The sequence below is a fragment of the Benincasa hispida genome, chromosome 12 (genome assembly GCF_009727055.1).
Source record: "Benincasa hispida cultivar B227 chromosome 12, ASM972705v1, whole genome shotgun sequence".
Lineage (NCBI taxonomy): Eukaryota > Viridiplantae > Streptophyta > Magnoliopsida > Cucurbitales > Cucurbitaceae > Benincasa > Benincasa hispida.
The window spans coordinates 4,179,172-4,198,157 of record NC_052360.1 but is presented as its reverse complement, the minus strand read 5'-3'; positions in this window follow the sequence as shown (position 1 = coordinate 4,198,157).

The window sequence follows — 18,986 nt, the reverse complement described above, 5'->3', positions numbered from 1 at the left end:
TGGGTGAGAGTGACCAGATTGCCAACTATACAAGACTACCTTTTTGGGGATTTGTGTGATTGAAGAGCTAGGAACTCTGTTACACAAGACGGAATTCACTCTTTCCCCGAAGCAGGGGTAAGTAGATAGATTGCAACCTTAAGGGCTGATTCGGGATCTTGAACATAGTGGCCACACCCTCTCTTTTGAAGAGAGGACCCAGTCATAGTAGGACTATGACTTATTGTTCATTAGAAGAATCAGTGGTACATAAGGAGTTAGATGTAACTACAGTGGCAAAATGGTAAATTGGCCCAACCGTACTTACGAGCGATTTGTGAAGGGTTATCACACTGTTGATTGGTTATATGGACACAGAAATATATCTAAAATGGTTTTAAATGGTTATATATATGTGATATAATTGATTTGATGTATGAGATATAATTGATTTGAGGAATTGATATAAATATGATTTATATCAAGGAGAAAAGAACTATGGTTTAAATATTACATATGATGTGATATTAAAACTATAGGTTATAAATATAATATGATAAGTTAGTTCTTATATTTATTTATGATTAAACAATTATGAGATAATTGTTGAATTGGTTATTCTTTTCTCTATTAACCGTACAAGTGGGAGGTTAATCTAAGTTATTTGATAACTGAAGGATAAAAATGAAAAGTGTTTCATTTTGTAAAGGATCGCTTCGTTAAGTAATTCACTAATCATTTACTCACGACAGCCTACATGATAGCCCTCACGAGAGATTAAACGATAGCGAAATATTTGTTAAATGATCGTGTAAGCGAGATATGCTAAATGATCATGTAAGCGAGATTTGCTAAACGTTCATGTAAGCGAGATACTAAGCGATCAGGCGAGAGTCTAAGCGATCGTGTAAACGATTAAGGGAGAGACTAAACAATCGGCTAGATGATTCTCACATAAGAGAGATTTACTAAACAATCAAGCATTCTCAGTCTATGCGATAGACAGATTCCTTCTCCCACTTGCTTGGTCGTGTAGTTCGGCCATTGGATTCCTCCTTCCCTCTACAAAATTCACACAAAGTCCACACCTCCTGGAGTCTCACTCTGGGAATACCAAGGTTGTCGAGTGGTAATGTCAAAGGATGTGTGTTCATGGAGAAGTCTGTTCGTGATTGCAAGCGACTGTGAGAGATTGCTGGCCAGACGATTGGAGCGACAGCAAGGATCACTATCCCATTGCTCATGAGAGCCAGAGGTTATGCTAGACAGCGACAGTGAGAGATTTCCAGAAGAAGAGTTCTTTAAGGGTATGTCTCTCTCCTTTTGTATTTGTTCAAGATAGCATGTTGTAATTTTTTATAAGATGCATAACTATTCTGTATGTTTGTGAATGCTATGTATTCTTCCACAATGGGCTTGGTAAGATTTTTCTTCCGCTCATGCAGATCTCAATTTAGATTTCCTTTAAAGCAGAAGCAGATCGCCCAAAATTCCATTAATTATCGAATATTAAGTTTACAGTAAACATACAAGTGATATGCATTTAAAGTTAAATTACAGCATGTTTTAACAAGAAAATGGTTCAAGATACATTACCTTTGAAGACCTTTTTCTTCATGAATCCTCCCTCGAAAAGAATCAGCAACTTCGTCAGACCTTCTTCAAGATTTTCTCGAACCAAAACCCGGACACAACCACAAAGGGGTCCTTATTATTCTCGAGGTGAGAACTCAGGATTGGTGGACTCTGATTATTTTGGTTTGAGGGAAAGTTTGGGTGGAGGTGGATTGAGAATTCTCTCAAGAACACAAGAATATAGAACACTCTTCTGCAAAAGCTCTCAATCGTTCAACAACATCAACGTTGTAGAAAAAGAAAAACTTTTTTTTCTCGCCATAAAAAACATAACCACCCACTAAAGTGGGTGGAGAGAAAAGATGGAGAATATTATTCAAATAATAATAATAAAATAATATAAATAAATATGATAACTAACCTATCATATTATATTTATATTAAATTATACGTTATATCAAATATAACATATAACCTATAGTTTTAATATTGTATCACATACAATATAAACTATAGTTTCTTTTCTCTTTTAAATGACATTTAATATAAATCTCATTTATATTAAATTTAATAGCTATGAATCACATTCATAGAAAAAATATTTGAATCACATTCAAATATTATTTCCTCCCATTAAACTATAATCTATCAAATACATTTTGACAGTTGTATCACATATAATTGAAATAATTTAATTATATCATATATAATTAAATCCCCCTATTAATTTGAACAATTCAAAGTAATCTAAAAACTTATTCTCAACTAAATCGTTCTGAGCTACCAAGGAGACCTTATGGACTTATAGTTTGAAGCTTCAAAGTTACATGAGTAATTAATTAAACTCTTTAATTACATTATTCACCATCTTTAATTGTCATGCACTCCCCTAAAGATCGAGTTGCACTCTTTGCACTACAGATATATTTCTGTATCCATTAGATATAACTAATTAACAGTACAATGACTCTTCACAAATTGCTCGTAAGTACAACTAGATCAAATTACCATTTTTCCCTTCTAGTTACATCTAACTCCTTAAGTACAACTGATTCCTCTAATGAACAATAGATCATAGTCCCACTATGACTAAATCCCTCTCGGGCCAGGAGAGAGTGTGGCGCCACATTGTTCAAGACCTGAAACCAGCCCTCAAGGGAGCAATTTATCTACTTACCCCTGCTTTTAGGAAGGAGTGAATTCCATCTTGTGTAGTTGTGTTCCCAACTCCTCAATTAGACGAATCTCTAAAATGGTAGGCTTGTTGAGTCGACGATCTAGCTCTTCTCACCCATAAAAATCAAAGAACTGCCCTCATAGGCAGGAGTTCACAACTCACTCAAGATTCAGGTCATGTTACCTATGGTTATCCTAATAAAATGTAAGTCTCTATTATGAATGGTGTTATATAATGAGATGAAACATTTTATGGTCCGATCTTATACAAACTCTTTTGTATAGAATATCTCCACTCCTATGTCTAATACATGAATGATCGGGATTAGATCATTGTGGCATTTTACAACAATTGTAACACCTACAAAGCTGGCCATACTCGTAGTGTCACCAGGATAAGGTACCCAGTCTTATCCATCTACTACAGACCATTTAGGTTATCACTTAAACATGTTCCACCTGTATGTCTCCACATACATGTTTAAGTTACAAACATAACCTTGGATGTTAGTTTATTAGTATGTGGTTAATGAAACTAAAATATCATATATTTTATAGACAAAGTGAATAAAATATCATATTTTATTAATCACATAAAGAGTTTGTTCATACAATATTTACAAATTAGAGGATTCTACGAGATTTAGGGCATCAATCCTAACAGAATGTTAATGGAGATGAAGTAAAATATAGCAGGCACAACCAAAAACTTTGAAAAGAGAATAAGAGGGTAGAGTGCCATACAATCGCTTAAAAGGAGACACATTGTGGAGAACAATAGAGGGAAGGCAGTTGATAACATAGATAAATGTGAGTGCAGCTTCTCCCCAAAACCTTTCAGGAAAAGATGCGGAGAAAGGTTGTGCACAGACATAGTCGAGAATATGGTGATGCTTTCTTTCAGTCCAACCATTTTGTTGAGAAGTATAAGGATGTGAGTGTTGGACAAGAGAGCCCTATTGGGTTAGGAAAAAAAGCATGTAAGTGTCCATATACTCCATGGCATTGTCAGTCCGAAGATTTTTTATGGTTTCAAAAAACTGAATTTGAATCATTTTAGTAAATTCAATGTAAACTTCGGGTAATGATAAATGATTCTTAAGAAAATATATCCAAGTAAAATGAAAGTTGTCATTAATGAACAAAACAAAATACCGATAACCATTTATTATAGATCTAAATTGAACGCATTTTTCAGTCGTGGTGGGTTTCTGCATTTGTGGATGAATATGATGAACGTTTCGGGTTTAAATTTCCTTTTTCTTAAAGCTTTCGGTATTATAAAGTGTTAATTCTAAATGCCCCAGTGTTTTTGGGCGAAATTAACTATGCAATCGAGTCTGTAATTCGAACAGTTCAAGTTCGTCGAGTCGTTCGTGATGGAGCTTCAGCGCATGGCGATACAGTTCTCAACGAAGAAGAAAACCAAGCATTGGTCGGATCGTGTAGCCTCAGGTAAACGATCGTTGGGATTTCACTAAGCAATCATTTAGATATTTTTTTCTAGACGATCGTGTAGTATTTTCTAATCGATCGTTTAGCTAATGCTAAATGATGTGGTAAATCGTTTACCATATCGTGTGCGTTGGTTGTGCGATTGCGTAGACGCTGGAGGTAGGCAATCGTAATGGGAGCATGCGATGCTAATCGTTTAGTAGAAGGCGCGCGCTAGACAATCGCGTAGTTAGTAAGCTTCATCGCTTAGTTACTACCTATGCGATCGCGCGTATTCGATACGGAGGCATTGGCTAGCTTAGGTGATGGTGCTTCGCGGCATCGAAGTTTCTTAGATTATCGCGGAAGGCGGACGTTTTGCGGAGTGTGCTAAGCGATCGTGTACTTCGAGCTTCATCGCTTAGTAAACGTACACGATCATGTAGTAATAGCTAAACGATCGTTTAGATTTTTCTAGACGATCGTATAGTAAATGCTAAACGATCGTTTTAACTCTGGGAGCGCTGGTAACGATAGAGCAAAGAGTTTGTTTTATCGTGTAAACGCACGCAGGGTGCTTAGTACACGATGGATGGTTTGAGAAGCGATGCTTTTACCGAGCAGTTCAAAACCCAGTTCGCCTGTTTGAATCGGAGACTCCTTGTCTTTGTAATAGTTAGCTTTTCTTTTTTAATTTTAACGTAATTTTACCCGGTTCATCAATTTTTATTGCTTATACATGTGATGTATGGTGCTTATATACCAAAGTGATTGTCATATAGTTAAAAACCCACATTAAGTTGTTCAATTACTCATGCATCATGTATTATAAATGTTATAATCTTGAATGAAGAAATTACTTGATAGCATGTGCATGCATCATGAAATATAAGAGTTATATTTTGCATGCATTGAACATTATCATGCATCATCCTTTTATTATAATTGTTATAGTCTAAAGGTGAATGGAAACATGTTTTTGTTTGTTTCATTGTTGTTTTGTATAAGTGTTATATAAAAGAAGTAGCAATGAATGGACAATGCATTGAGCATGACACTTAGGTTATTTATAATCGTTATGAATGTCTTGCATGTTGTCTATAATATATGATATAATCGGTATGATGTATAAGATACATCTAGTGGAGGATTGATGTAAATGAGATTTACAATGAGTACCATGGAATAGAAAAAGAACTATGGTTTATATGTTTCATGAAATGAAATACTAAAAAAATAAGTTATAAATATAATATGATAAGTTGGTTATCATTTATATTAATAATAATATAAATTATTAGATAATTAATACTTTTTGTTTTAAATAACCAAAGAAGTGGTGGTTATTGGATCATGGTAACCGTGAGTTTAAAAGAAAAGTGGTTTTTTCAAAAAAAGAAGTTTTTTACAAAAAGATTGAAAAGGATTTTTTGAGTTTTCTCTCGGCGTATAGAAACTCACGGTGGTCATCAAGTAAATACAGATTTACTAAAAAAACGACTGGGCGAGCTAAACGATCGTGCAGTATTTACTAAACGATCGTATAGCTTTGCTAGACGATCGCTGTCCCAAGGTAAACGGTCATATAGAGTCTGTAGGCGACAGATCGAGCTAAACGATAGGCTAAACGATCGCATAGCTCTTGCTAGACGATCGCATAGCTTTATCTAAACAATTGGGTATCGACCTATACGATAGGTCTCTGCCATCTCCTACTTGCCCAGTCGTGTACGCGATCGTTGTTTCCTCCTTCATCTGCCTTACACCAAGTCTGAAGAGAGCCCACCCTCTGGATTCTCATACCGAGAATACCAAGGTCACCTTGTTGGTGGTGTCATACTCAACTCGACACCGTCGAGGTTTTCTGGAGGCCGTTCGTGGTGCTGTGGAGGTCGTTCATGTTGCAAAAGAGTTCGTGATCGAGGAATTCGTTGAGAACGAGCACGAAGTGTTCGTGCTGTGTTGCAGTCGTGTAGATTGACCGCTCGTGGTTGCTTTTGTTGGATCAAAGTCACACAACGGAGCGTGGAGACGCTTCTACCTATGTGCATAGAGTTTTACTCTCTATTCCTTTGTATTTTACATGTTGTAATTTCTGTATGAATCACATAACCGTTTGTATTGAAGTTGATTGTAAATATATGTTCATTCATGATTGAAATTTGGAATAGTCTTGTTCCGCTGCTAATAGAAATACCAATTGTGATTTCCTTCAATTGGTCGATCATGTACACGACTAGGCAACAAGGCCATGTTTAAGGTCATGTGATTGCAACAGGTTGAATCAAGGAGCGAAGATGTACCTGGTATGACGAAAAGGGCAGGAGAATTGAGAGAGAGCACCTGTTTCAGCAAGTCCTGAGGATCGTTCATTTGGATTCTTGGAGGATTGAGGGGTACCATCAGAGACAGTGGAAGCCGTCGCGATAGACGAAGAACCATGCTTAGGGGAATTCTTGGATTTATTAATGTATCCTGGAGGCCGAGGTGGTTTTGTAGGACAGTTGTCCAAGATATGACCCCGTCTGTGGCAGTACCTGCACTAATGGTGGGGCAACTGGAAAACTTATGACCATGTTATTTACAGTTCTATTAGAAAATCGACTCAGTTGAAAATCATGAATGGTTGGTTGCGAGAGCAACGTCTTGGTAAGTAAAGGAGACTAACCCAAGTCACCTCTCCTCAAAGATAATTTCCTAAATTACAGCATCAAGAGATGGTAGAGGATTACGATGTAACAAGGCAGCATGAAAAGACTCGTACTCAGAACGAAGCCCGATAAGGACTTTGATAAGTCGTAGATGATCTAGACTGATCTTAGTCTAGTCCAATTGGGTCCAAATAGGCTAAAGAATAGCGAGATACTCATTCACGAATTGCCCAATATCTTGACTTGTGCCAACTAGAGTAGTGTGAAGTTGATTAGTGAGCCAAACCCACGGTTTGGAATCGTCCGGAAAGAAAATCCCATAGTTCTTTTACATGTCGAATGCATCAAACTGAGTGTGAATGGCTGGGATGGAGGTTTTACCCAAGTAGGTGATTATTTGATGGTTCTTGTTATCCCAATCTTCTATTCTATCCACAAACTTACTGTTTTCTTCAGTGGCTCCTTTGACAGGTTTAACGACATCACCTGTTATAACTCGCCACAGTTTACGACTAATCAGGAAGCTCTTCATTTGATAGATCCAAGTAATATAGTTGATGCCATCAAGGATTGTGCTGATAGGGCGAAAGATGTCATTTTTCTCCATTTATAATGAGAAGAAAGACAAAGAAAAACAAACAGAATTAGGCAAAGGAGAGGAAAAAAAAAGAAAAAAAACTAATGGATAGATCGGCCCAGCTAAAAAAAAAAAAAAAATTGGCCCAGCTCACTTCTCGGCCAATAATAGACAGATCAGCTCGGCTAAAAAAAAAAGGATCGACTCAACGCACTTGGCTCGACGACTCGACCTAATTGCACTTACCCGGTTCGGTATGCGATTCTTCATGGGCGAGCGGGTGCGAAGTAGTTCACAGGTCGGGTGTGGGCACATGTTTGAGGTTTGTGTTCATGGGTTAGGGGGATTGTCTTTATCAGGTTGAGGGGGCTGGTCTTCTCGGGTCGGTTGCGAAAAAGGCGAAATCTGGTAGATCTAGATTGCCTTTACTGGTGCGATGAATCGACGAACTAGATCTGGGTCTTCTCGGTGATGGACGGGAGGATAGACGGCGTGTTCAATAGACGGAGTTGCCTTTTATTGGTCAATTTCGTTTGATGAAGCTGCCTTCACAGACAGCATGTTCGACGGTCGATTATGTTCAACAACGGACAAACGATCTGGGATGATGGCAGTAAATACAAGGGACAAGGAAAAGAAGAAAACCAACTAGCAAGGCTCTGATACCATGTTGAGAAACAAGACCTAAATGAATGATTTCTGTATGTATTCTATCGATCAATAACACAATTTTACAGGTATAAATAGGTTGATAGAGGAACTAAAAATAGCTGAGAAAACCTCTAACAAAGCTCAACCTACCATCTAAAAATCCTAATAGAAGAAAATTGACTTTACAATTTAACAAAACATAAAACAAAAGAACCCACCTGTAAATAAACAAGAGAATCGGTTAAAAGAAGTTCATACCACCAGTAGTAGCAACAGGAATACTAGAATCAAGAAACAATAAGATTGAAAAAATACAAAACATCCCAAAGAATGCACTAGGAAACTTAACTGTCGCAACCACAAAAGCCCCTTTCAAAAGCTTATCAGTCGCAAGAATAATTTCAAGAGAGACAACCAAATGAATTACCCCAACCACCTGTTGGGATTGGTGTTCTAATTCTCTCAGAGTCTCGTTGTTTGTAATTATACACATTGTTATGAATAAAATAAGAGTTATTTCATTCTGGCATTTACTCATATCCAATAAACAAAGCTCCATGGTTATTGTATGTAAAGTTAAGCATGTATATGAGATATACAAGTGGATCATGCCTTGAGTGATAACCTAATAGGTCTGTAGTATAAAGATTAAGGAGGGATTCCTGATTTTGGTGACACTACGGATACGATCCGCTTTGTAGACATTTGCAAGTGTTGTAAACTACTACAGATGGTAGAACCTGACCATTCATGTGGAGACATGCGAATGGGAGTGTCCTATACAAAGAGTTGTATAAGATCGGACCACGAGATGATTCGTCTCTGTATATAAGTCATTCATACTGGAGACTTACGTCTCACCTAAACGACCATAGGTGACATGACCTCAATCGTGAGTGTTTTGGAAACTCTTGTCTTTGAAGGTAGTTCTTTGATTAGTATGAGTGAGAGTGCCCAGATTGCAAACTCAACATGCCTACCTTTTTGGGAACTTATCTGATTTGGGAGCAGGGAACTCAGTTACACAAGATGCAATTCACTCCTTCCACGAAGTAAAGGTAAGTATATAGATTGCTCCCTTAAGGGTTGATTTCGGGGCTTGAACATAGTGGTCACAGCTTCCCTTTGGAAGAGAGAACTCAGTAATAGTAGGACCATGACTTATGTTCGTTAGAGGGATTAGTGGTACTTAAGGAGTTAGATGTAACTACAGGGGCATAACGATTAATGGTCGAGTTGTACTTACAAGCGATCTGTGATGATTGTTGCATTCTTGATTGGTTAAGATGGACACATAATATATCTGTAGTAAGGAAAGTTCAGTTGTCGATCTTTAGTGGAGTGCCTGCAATTAACGAAATGTGGATCCAGTGACTAAAGAGTTTAGTCAGTTATTCACGTACCATTGGAGCTTCGAGCTACAGGTCCATAAGGTCCCTTTTGTAGCTCAATGGATTTAAGTTGAGGATCAGTTCTTGGTGTTTATTTAAAGTGTTCAAATTTACAAGAGGTAATTCGATTATATATGATATGATCAGTTTGATGTATGAGATACATCTAGTGGAGGATTAATGTAATTGAGATTTACATTAAATGCCATGTAATAGAAAAAGTGCTATGGTTTATATGTTTCATTAGATGAAATATTAAAACTATAGGTTATAAATATAGTAGGGTAAGTTAGTTATCATATATATTTATAATAATATTAATTATTGGATAATTATCTCTTTTTCTCTAATAACTAATTGAGTGGGAGGTTATTGGTGATTTCATGTTAACCGTGAGAAAAAGGAAAAATGTTTTCCTAAATTTAGTAAGATTTGCAAAAGTTGTTGAATTGAGAATTCCATTCTCTGAAATTACTCACGAAAAGGTTGACAAGTAAATTAGATTTACTAAACGACAGCTTGGAGAGACTAAATGATCGTGGTGTGTTTCTATACAATAGATACTCAATTGGCCGATTAGCTAAACGATCACATGGCTTTAGCTAGACGATTGCATAGCTTTTGTTAAACGAATCTCCCACTTGCTCAATCCTTTACACGATTGTTCTCCTCCGGTCTCATCCTCTAACCAAGTCCACACAGAGCCCACACTCTGGATTCTCATACCAAGAATATCAAGGTAACGTTTGTGGTGGTGTCATACTCAACTCGACACTAGTCGAGGTTCTGTGGTGGTCGTTCATGGAGTTCGGGGTGTTCGTGATCTTGGAGATCGTTGTGTTCGAGTTCGTGTTGATCATACAGTGTAGCGGTCGTGGTGTACGAGCATTCTTGTGTTGTTTTGTTGATATGAACGAGCGTTCATGATCAAGGGTGTTGAAGATCAGTCTTCATAGGTATGTGAATTCTTCCCTTGATCTTTAAAAAAACATGTTGTAATTTTGGTTTACCGCATAGCCTGTTGTTTCCATATTGTAATTGTAATTGTGTTGTTCATATACGATGGAAGAAAAAATTCCAGATCTTCTCCAATAATTTTAGTTTTAGCCAACAAATAATTGCAAAATTTTGTCCACCATAATCAGAGTCATAGATAACACATTTCATTGATGTTTTAAGCTTATTTATGTAGTTCTTATAGTAATCAAAGAATGTCAACTGATCCACCGTGTTTTTTAGAAAGAAGAGAATAAACAGAAGAATGAATTCCATGAACTAGATAACAAATTTGTCCTTACCACCTCACCAGTAGCAAGTTTAGAACTATCAACACTGAAAGTGAGGAAACGTCGATGACCAACATCTCTCAGTGGAGGCGATTCTTTTATCAACAGCTTTGCGTTTAATTTTTTACCACACAACTCAATTAATCTACAATATAAACCAAAAAAGCACTACAAATCTTCAAATCTTATCATAGGTGTCGAGGTTGATGCCTTAAATCTCATAGGGTCCTATAGGTTCTAAACATTGTATGAACAAACTCTTATGTGATTAATAATATATGATATTTTTGTTCACTTTGTCTATAAAATATATGATATTTTAGTTGCATTAACCACAAACCAATAAACTAACATCCAAGGTTATCGTTATAACTTAAACATGTATGTGGAGACATACAGGTGGATCATGTTTAAGTGAGAATCTAAATGGTCTATAGTAGATGGATAAGGCTGGGTACCTTATCCTGGTGACACTACGAGTATGGCCCACTTTGTAGGTGTTATAAATGTTGTAAAGTGTCAAATGATCTGATCTTGATCATTCATGTATTAGACAATGCGAGCGGAAATATGCTATACAAAGGAATTTGTATAAGATCAGACCACGAAATGTTTACTCTCATTATATAACACCATTCATAATAGAAACTTTCATTTCACAAGGATGACCATAGGTAACATGACCTAAATCCTGAGTGAGTTATGAAATCCTGCCTATAAGGGTGGTTCGTTGATTTGTATGGGTGAGAGTGACCAGATCGGTGACTCAACAAGCCTATGATTTTGGAGATTCGTCTGATTGGGGCACTGGGAACATGGCTACATAAGATGGAATTCACTCCTTCCCCAAAGCAAGGGTAAGTAGATAAATTGCTCCCTTAAAGGCTAATTCTGGGTCTTGATCAATGTGACGCCACACCCTCTCCTGGTCTGCGAGGAGTTTAGTCATAGTGGGACTGTTTATTAGAGGGATCAATGGTACTTAAAGGGTTAGATGTAACTGCAGAGGAAAAACGATAATTTAACCTAGCTGTACTTACGAGCAATTTGAGAAGGGTCACCAAACTGTTGATTAGTTATATCCAATGGACACATAAATATATCTTTAGTGCGAAAAGTGCAGCTGTCGGTCTTTAGTGGAGTGTCCGACAGTTAACGGATGGTGGATAATGTAATTAAAGAGTTTATTCAATTATTGACATACCGTTGGAACTTAAAACTACATGTTCATAAGGTCCCCTTGATAGCTCAAATGGATTTAGTTGAGAATCAATTTTTGGATTAATTTAACTTGTTCAAATTAATAAGAGGGAATTTAATTATATTGATATAATTAAATGATTCGGTTATATATGATATAATTGTTATAATGTATTTGATTCATTATTGTTTCTACTGGAGGAAATAAATATTTGAATGAGATTCAAATACATTTTTTATGAAAATGATTCATAGTTGTTAAATTTAATATAAACATGATTTATGTTAAATGCCATAAAATAGAGAAAACAAACTATAGTTTATATTGTATATCATATAATATTAAAACTATAGTTTATGAGTTATATTTGATAAAACATATAGTTTAATATAAAATATAATATGATAAGTTAGTTATATACTTATTTATATTATTTCATTATTTTGAATAATAATTTCATTTTTCTCTCCAACCACCATAGTGGGTGGTTATTCAATTTTGTGACAAAAAGGAATAAAAGAAAAAATAGTTTTCTTCTTCTTCCTACACGAATCAACTTCTACACGATTGATTGGCATTGTTATACGATTGGATTTTTGTAGAACTGTTTTGTGCTTTCTCTCAATCTTCTTCCTCCAAAACTCAAACAATTCCTCCTAACCAAAATAGTCAAAGCCCACACTCCTAGGTTTTCACCTGAGAATACCAAAGGTTCACTATGGTAGTGTCCTCACTGTTTGATTCGTGAAGTTCTTGAAAAAGGTCTTCAAGAAGTTCCTAAGTTCGAGGCTCGTGATCATTCGAGGGATGTACACGAAGAAAGGTTCTTCAAAAGTGATATCTTTTGAACTCTTTTTTTCTCTCTAGTATGTTGTGATTTATTGTGAATGCACATCTTGTATGTTTACTATAAATTTAGTTTTCAATAAAAATGGAATTTGGATGATCCGCTTCCGCTTAAGGATCTCTTAAAAAATGAGTTCCTTTAATTGGTATTAGAGACAAGTTGTAATTCTGATTCCAAACTCCATTTCTATATGGAATTGTTTTGTAGTATTGGTGGGTTTTAATTTCTGCATTGCATTTATATGATGAATGTTTATGGATGGTTGTTGATGGATGTTTCGGGGTTGAAATCTTTGTTTATGGCTTTCTGTTTACTTTACAAAGTTAGTTTGTAAGGGCCTCTGCGTTTTTGGGCAATAAATTGCAATCGAGTTTGTATTCGTTTAAGTTTTGAGTCGCTCATGAGGCTTTAAAAGAAGGGTTACAATACGTTTCGAGAAGTTTCTCGCTGGTGCGATCGGAAGGGGAACAGAAAAATCCAAATCACCAAATATGTGTTTACATTACAGACATATTCTCGCTAAAAATAAACCTTCCAATGTTGCCGCTTCTAAGAAGCAATGCCTTTATTATTCGCCTAAAGTTGATGTCGAAGTCCTCGGCGGCCAAGAGAACGAACATGGCGAACGTGTTTTCAATATATATTTCTCTCAAGATAACTGTGATTATCTCATCAAATTAGTTTTTAGTCCAATGAATGAAATATCTAATGAAGATTCTCTCAGGATTGGTGTCCTAATTCTCCTAGAGTCTCATATTTTATAATCAATACATATTGTTATGAATAAAATATGAGTTATTTTATCTGGCGTTTACTCATATCCAATAAACAACGCTCTATGGTTATCGTATGTAAACTTAAGTATGTATATGAGATATACAAGTGAATCATGCCTTAAATGATAACCTAAATAGGTCTGCAGTATAAGGATTAAGAAGGGATACCTGATCCTGGTGACACTACGGATACGGCCCGCTTTGTAGAGGTTTGCAAGTGTTGTGAACTACTACAGATGGTAGACCTGACCATTCATGTGGAAACATGCGAGCAGGGTTGTCCTATACAAAGAGTTTGTATAAGACTGAACCACGAGATGATTTTTCTGTGTATATAATGTCGTTTATACTGGATATTTACATCTCACCTAAACTACCATAGGTGACATGACCTCAATCCTGAGTGTTTTAGGAACTTCTGCCTTTTAGGGCGGTTCTTTGATTAGTATAGGTGAGAATGGCCAGATTGCCAACTCAACATGCCTACCTTTTTGGGGACGTGTCTGATTTGGGAGCTGGAAACTCAGTTACACAAAATAGAATTCACTCCTTCCCCGAAGCAGAGGTAAATAGATAGATTGCTCCCTTAAGGGCTGATTCCTAGGCTTGATCATAGTGGCTACAGCTTCTCTTTGGAAAAGAGAACTCAGTCATAGAAGGACAATGACTTATGTTCATTAGAGGGATCAATGGTACTTAAGGAGTTAGATGTAACTACAGGGGCATAACGTTTATTGGCCCAGCTGTACTTACGGGCGATCTGTGAGGGGTTATCACACTATTGATTGGTTGATATGGATACTTAATATATCCTGTCTCTTATACACATCTAGATGTGTATAAGAGACAGTAATATATCTGTAGCAAGAAGAGTTCAGCTGTCGATCTTTAATGAAGTGCCTTGCAGTTAACGGATGGTGGATCCCGTGACTAAAGAGTTTACTCAGTTATTCACGTACCGTTAGAGCTTCGAGCTATAGGTCCATAAGGTCCCATTGGTAGCTCAATGGATTCAAGTTGAGTATCAATTCTTGGTGTTGATTTGAAATGTTCAAATTGATAAGAGGTAATTCAATTATATGTGATATGATTGGTATGGTGTATGAGATACATCAAGTGGAAGATTAATGTAAATAAAATTTACATTAAGGACCATAAAATAGAAGGAAAAAAAAAAAAAGCTATGGTTTATATGTTTCATGAGATGAAATATTAAAACTATAGGTTAAAAATATAGTATGGTAAGTTAATTATCATATATATTTATAATAATATTATTTATTGGATAATTATCTCTTTTTCTCTAATAACCAATTGAATGGGGGGGTTATTGGTAGTTTCATGGTAACCGTGAGATAGAAGGAAAAATGTTTTCCTAATTTTAGTGGTTGTGAGATTTACCATTCTTGAAAATTACTCACGGTGGCTGTCAAGTAAATGAGATTTCCTAAACGACAGCTGAAGAAAGACTAGATGATCGTGAAATGTTTCATAGTCACTCAGCTGGTCGATTAGCTAAACGATCATGCAACTTTTGCTAAACGATCGTGGAGGTTCTTCTAAACGATTGTCCATCATCTATACTATAGACCTTGTCATCTCCCACTTGCTCAATCGTTTACACGATTGTTCTTCCTTCGGTCTTGTCCTCTAACCAAGTCCACACGGAGCCCACACTTCTAGATTCTATCACCGAGAATTCGAAGGTAGCCATTGTAGGGGTGTCGTACTCAACTAGACATTGTCGAGGTTTTTGTAGGTCGTTCGTTGAGATTGTTGTGTTCATGATCTTGGTGTTCATTATGTTTGTGGCTGCTGTGATCGTGTAGAGTTGCAGTCACAGTGTTCGATCGTTCAGGTTTCTAGTCTTGCTGATTGATCGAGTGTTCACGATCAAGGGTGTCGAAGATGAGTCTTCAAAGGTATGTGTAATTCTTCCCTTGATTATCGTAAAGCATGTTGAAATTTCGTCTTGTGCATAGCTTGTATGTTTTCATTTGTGTACTATAATTTTTAATGTTCATATACGAACGAAATTTGGAACAATCATTCCGCTGCTTATGGAAATCCTCATGTCCGATTTCCTTCAATTGGTCAGAGCTAGGTTGTTCTGATATTCCAAATTTTACTTCCATTTTGAACTTCTTTTACAGTCGTAGTGGGTTTTCTGCATTGTGTTTAATTATTAAATGCGTTTGTGGATAGCATTGATGAATGTTTACGGGTTAATTGCCTCTGTTTCAACCTTTCTAGAAATTACAAAGTGTTAATTTGTAAGGGCGCCTGTGCTTTTGGGCGTTATTAACATGCTATCGAGTCTGTAATTCAAAATGTTTGAGTTAATCGACTCGTTCATGATTAAGTTTTGAAGCATGGAGATGTGGTTCTCAGCGAAGAACCAGACCAAGGGTTGGTCGTTGTCATGTAGCCTCAGGTAAACGATCGTTGGGATTTCACTAAACAATCGTGTTGATTTTTCTATACGATCGTGTAGTATTTACTAAACACTACGATGGGGTAAATTGTTTACTCTATCGCGTAGAATTGTTGCCTGATCGTGAAGACGCTAGAAGTAGACGATCGAGTGGGAGCATTTGATGCTCATCGTTCTGAAGAAGGTGTGCGGTAAACGATTGTGTAGTTAGCATGCCTCATGGCATAGTTACTGACTACACGATCACACGATATACGATACGAAGGCGCTCGTTCAACGATCGTTTAGACGATTGTCGTTCATCGCATCATAGTCGTTTAGACGATCGTNCATTGATACAAAGGCATGTGGTATACGATACGAAGGCGCTCGTTCAACGATCGTTTAGACGATTGTCGTTCATCGCATCATAGTCGTTTAGACGATCGTTTCAGGCTTGCGTTGGGGAACGCACTACACGGTCGTATACCTCATGCTTCATTGTAGAGTAAAAGGTAAACGATCGTTTAACTCTAGAACCATAGGTAAATGATTGAGCAAAATGTTTGTTCTTTCGTGTAAATGATCGTGGGGTGTTTTGGTACACGATCAGTGGAGACGCAGACTTCGACCGAATGGTACAAGACCCGGTTAGCCTGTTTGAATCGGGACTCCTTATTTTTGTAATAGTTAGCTTTGTTTTGAGGATTTTTTAGGCAATTTTTCCCGTTCATCACCATTTGTTTCTATACATGAGATGTATATGGTTTATATGGCAAACTGTTTGACATATAGATTTAAAACCCACTTTAGGTTGTGCAATTATTCATGCATCATGTATTATAAGTGTTATAATATGGCATGATAAAATTACAAGAGAGCATGCACATGCATCATGAAAATATAAGAGTTATATTTGTGCATGCAGTAAGCATATTCATGTATCATCCTTATATTATAAGCACTATAGTATAAGGATGAATGGAAGTATGTTTGCTATTTTCGTTGCTGTTTTGTATAAGAGTTATATAAAAAGGTAACAATGAATGAACGATGCATGGAGCATGACACTTAGGTAGTTTATAACCGTTATGAATGCCTTGTATGTGTTAGCTTAGCGTCGTGATTGGTTTTGGTTTTTTCTGTCATAAGTTTTATAATAGAAATTAGAACTAAAATCGATAAGAAAGAGTTGCATGCGGACTTAGGGTGAACTCATGTTTTTAAAAGGGTTTTAAAATTGGATTGTGATAGACCTAAGTTCAAGGTTCTAATGGGATTAGTAACCTAGTTTTAATCTTTTTAAATCGATTTAATAGGATTAAATTGATTGGCATAAAAATTCAAATTTTATTAAATCTATCTATAAGGAACCTTTTGTCTAAGGCGGGTTCTGTCTCAGCTGCGGTACTTAAGCTGACGGAAACGAAACACCCCTACCTGGGAACCTACCTGGAAAGGTGAATTAGATAGATTTTCTGCAAGCATGCGACAGTTGGTCAAAGAGTCCGTTAAAGAGTTTAATGGATGTTGATCAAAAGTTATTCAACTATCCAAGGTAAATGTTACTCTTTGGCAAACCTAAACAACCATTTAGTTAAAATCCTTAGCCGTGTTTTTTTCTAAGTAAACTAAACCCTAGGATATAAAATACTCAATGGGAGAAAAAGATGTATCTGATATGTCCCACTCACGTTTCTCCCTGAATGTTCATGTCGTGAGATTCATGCATAGCCACGTTGTCACACCCCGCCCCAGACTACCCTCTGAGCCTAGGAAAGGATGTGACTGCAGCAGTTATCAACCCTTTTGTTGACACTTACTGTCTAATAACTCTGATACCAATGAACAAATTCAACAATCAACTGATTAAGTCATGAAGGCAAACAACAACTGATTAAGTAGGCCCATTTTATATTACAACAATGTAACGTTTATACAACTCCAAGACTTAACTACAAAGTTTACAATAACAACTGTAAAACCCTCTAGAAGTGTAATTGTGGGTTGTGGCAGACCTTGACCTTAGCAGCACCTTGGAACTCGTCACCTTTCCCTACCTGGGGGAAAGGAAAACATTTGAAAAATGGGATGAGCTTGCTAGCCTAGTGAGTGACCAGAAAACTGATTCTTATCAAAAGAGCTACCTCATACTTGGGTACTTTTGCTCAGATACCTTCTCAACTGTGTCCTTCAAAATCGAGCTACTCGGATACCTTCTAAACCGTCCTTCGGTATCAAGTTTCAAATAAAATTAGTCATACAATGACTTTCTTTAATAAAAATTAGAAAACATGTATTTATCTAAAAGATCTTTCTTTAGCACATAGTTTCTTAAAACATTGAAAATATTTTAGTCACTCACCTTGATTGTTTAGGAACTTTCCTCTCTAAAAGTTCCTTGGTCACCTCGGGCTCCCTTTTGAACCCTATGATCCAGATTCAAATTAAAGCTCAGATTACTCATAGTTCTAAGCTTTATCTTGAGATACGTTCTTCTATAAATATGCTCTAAAATGTCTCATAAGTTCAAAATCTTAGCTTAGAACTTCTCGTGGTTTGGCCGGAAACATAAAAAAATCAAGACTGGCCTAGCTTACCCGACAGCACAACCTCTCTGTCTTTTCCTCATTCTCCAACCCGATTCCTTGAAGCTTCTCCTCCGGCAGCCCTACCCTGAAAACTAGACTCTTTTAGCTTTCAGATGGCTTTGAAATCACTCCAAACACACGAGTATTCTGGGGGAACTTCTCGTCCTAAGTTGATGCTACTTTCTATCCTTTTTGTCCGACAGCATCTCCCCTCTTAGAACCTCTTAACCAACGCATGGTCTTGCCACCAACGCATAGTCTCCTCCCAACTAGACCTCATACCCTCTTCTTTATGTCCTTTGAAGAGAATTTGAGTTCTCATCTGAAGTTCTTGGCCCTATTTATAGGCGTCCAAGATTTCTCTAAGGTCGAAACCTCCTACTTGGTCGCATGTCCAACTGTCTTTTCCTTACACTATCAACACAATCTTGCATCAGC